We start from the raw sequence: 2,471 nt of genomic DNA on the forward strand, positions 1-2,471 counted from the left end.
GTTCAAGTTTTGTTCAGGTAAACCAGTGTCAACACCACATTGGCAGTGATCATCAAGGCATGTTTTGGCTCTACGCATTTGGTCTTGCAATAGATAGTCAAGGTTGTCTGTATATTTTAGTAATGTTTTTGGTATTCTTTAAACCATAACGAGTGATACAACGGTTACGTTTATAACCCAAACTATATGTCAGCACATTGCACATTGACACAGTGTCAGTGGTGCATTCCTTTTTTCCGTCTTTGAGTGAAAGACGTCTCTCAGCATATGCCATGGGAATGTTTGAACTACATCTCAAGAATCCAGGTCATCAAGGCAAGTTTTGGCTCTACACATTCGTTGTTGCAATGGATGTCTGTATATTTTGGTAATGTTTTATAGTGTTTTTATGTATTCTTTAAACCATATTGAGTGATACAGCGGTCAAGTTTATTACCCAATCTATATGTCAGCACATTGCACATTGACACACAGTGTCAGTGGTCCACCCCTTCTATTTTCCATCATTAAGTGAAATACATCTCTCATCATATGCCATGGGAATGTTTGAACTACAACTTAGGAATCTAAGTCAGGCCTATGTGACAACCAAATTGTGAGTCATTTCTCAAAGACCTTGCTAGTGTAGCCTGGGTAGCTCAGCTGGTAGAGCATCAGACTTTTAATCTGAGGGTCCAGGGTTCAAGTCCCTGTTCAGGTAAACCTGAGTCAAAACCACTTTGGCAGTGATCATCAAGGCAAGATTTGGCTCTAAGCATTTGGTCTTGTAATAGATACTCAAGGATATCTGTATATTTTGGTAATGTTTTTTGGTATTCTTTATGTAACCCAGTCCAAAATAAGGGCATTTTGTATTGAGTTAAGTTCAAGGAAGGAATAATAAGTTAGAATGTGTTAAGCATGATTGCTTAAATATGTTAAAATTGTTATAAATAAGTGTTGACAAAAAGAAATGTATTTAAAACTGTTGTATAGGAAAGTAATCTAAACCATATTTTATTTTGAAAGGCTTATGTTTGTAAGAGGATGTGGGGTAGAGCAAAGCAACTTCACTGGTCCGTGGTTGGTTGAGGGTCAAGGAGAGACGGGAGTAAGAAAAAAGTAAAAGAAATGAGAGAAAAAAGAGAGAGGAACCGCGCTGAAAAAATGTGGCGGAGTTATTAATAAACGAGTGTTTTAGCAGATATTTAGGCTTTCAACTCGACAGTCTGTTAATAGATATCGACTCTATACTCTTGTTTGCAGCTACTGTGATCATTTCAGACCGGAATTCACTGTACAGAAGGTGGAAAGTCATGTGTAAAGCTCCCTAACGCATTTAGCATGCATTAGCACAGTCAATGGACATTGAGTACTGTGAGCTAACTCAGCTTACAGAAGACTTAACTAATTAACATTAACTAATGTCTGTATATGTTGGTAACGTTGCATAATGTTTTTTTGTTTTCTTTAAACCATATCTAGTGATACAACTGTTAAGTTTATAAACCCATGTCTTGAATGTTGGAGACCAAAAAAGCTTTATATAGCACTCAATTTTCAGCCTTATTAGCTTTGGAACAGCATTGAAATGCTGAGAAGCAGTAGTTCTGGTGGTTTGAAGCTGGAACCAAGTCTAAATTTTGAGTTTCATGAGTTTTGAATGTTAGAGACCAAAAAAGCGTTTTCTCAGCGAGAGAAGTCAAAAAGTGACAATATGTGATTTTTCAGCACTACGCTCAATTTTCAGCCTTATTAGCTTTGGAACAGCATAGAAATGCCGAGATGCAGTAGTTCTGGTGGTTTGAAGCTGGAACCAAGTCTAAATTTTGAGTTTCATGAGTTTTGAATGTTAGAGACCAAAAAAGCTTTATCTCAGCGAGAGAAGTGAAAAAGTGACAATATGTGAATTTTCAGCACTGCGTTCAATTTTCAGCCTTATTAGCTTTGGAACAGCATAGAAATGCTGAGATGCAGTAGTTCTGGTGGTTTGAAGCTGGAACCAAGTCTAAATTTTGAGTTTCATGAGTTTTGAATGTTAGAGACCAAAAAAGCTTTATCTCAGCGAGAGAAGTGAAAAAGTGACAATATGTGAATTTTCAGCACTGCGTTCAATTTTCAGCCTTATTAGCTTTGGAACAGCATAGAAATGCTGAGATGCAGTAGTTCTGGTGGTTTGAAGCTGGAACCAAGTCTAAATTTTGAGTTTCATGAGTTTTGAATGTTAGAGACCAAAAAAGCGTTTTCTCAGCGAGAGAAGTCAAAAAGTGACAATATGTGAATTTTCAGCACTACACTCAATTTTCAGCCTTATTAGCTTTGGAACAGCATAGAAATGCTGAGATGCAGTAGTTCTGGTGGTTTGAAGCTGTAACCAAGTCTAAATTTTGAGTTTCATGAGTTTTGAATGTTAGAGACCAAAAAAGCGTTTTCTCAGCGAGAGAAGTCAAAAAGTGACAATATGTGAATTTTCAGCACTGCGTTCAATTTTC

At 37.0% G+C, this 2,471-nt stretch overlaps 1 non-coding gene across 1 annotated transcript; it reads left to right on the forward strand.

Moving 5' to 3' along the window:
* Positions 1-627: 627 nt before the first annotated feature.
* On the forward strand, positions 628-700 carry trnak-uuu (transfer RNA lysine (anticodon UUU)). Its single transcript has one exon. It is a non-coding gene; the product is annotated as a tRNA-Lys (tRNA).
* The last annotated feature ends 1,771 nt before the right edge of the window (positions 701-2,471 follow it).

Source organism: Xiphophorus hellerii, chromosome 21 (assembly GCF_003331165.1).
Source record: "Xiphophorus hellerii strain 12219 chromosome 21, Xiphophorus_hellerii-4.1, whole genome shotgun sequence".
In the NCBI taxonomy this organism is placed as follows: Eukaryota; Metazoa; Chordata; class Actinopteri; order Cyprinodontiformes; family Poeciliidae; genus Xiphophorus; species Xiphophorus hellerii.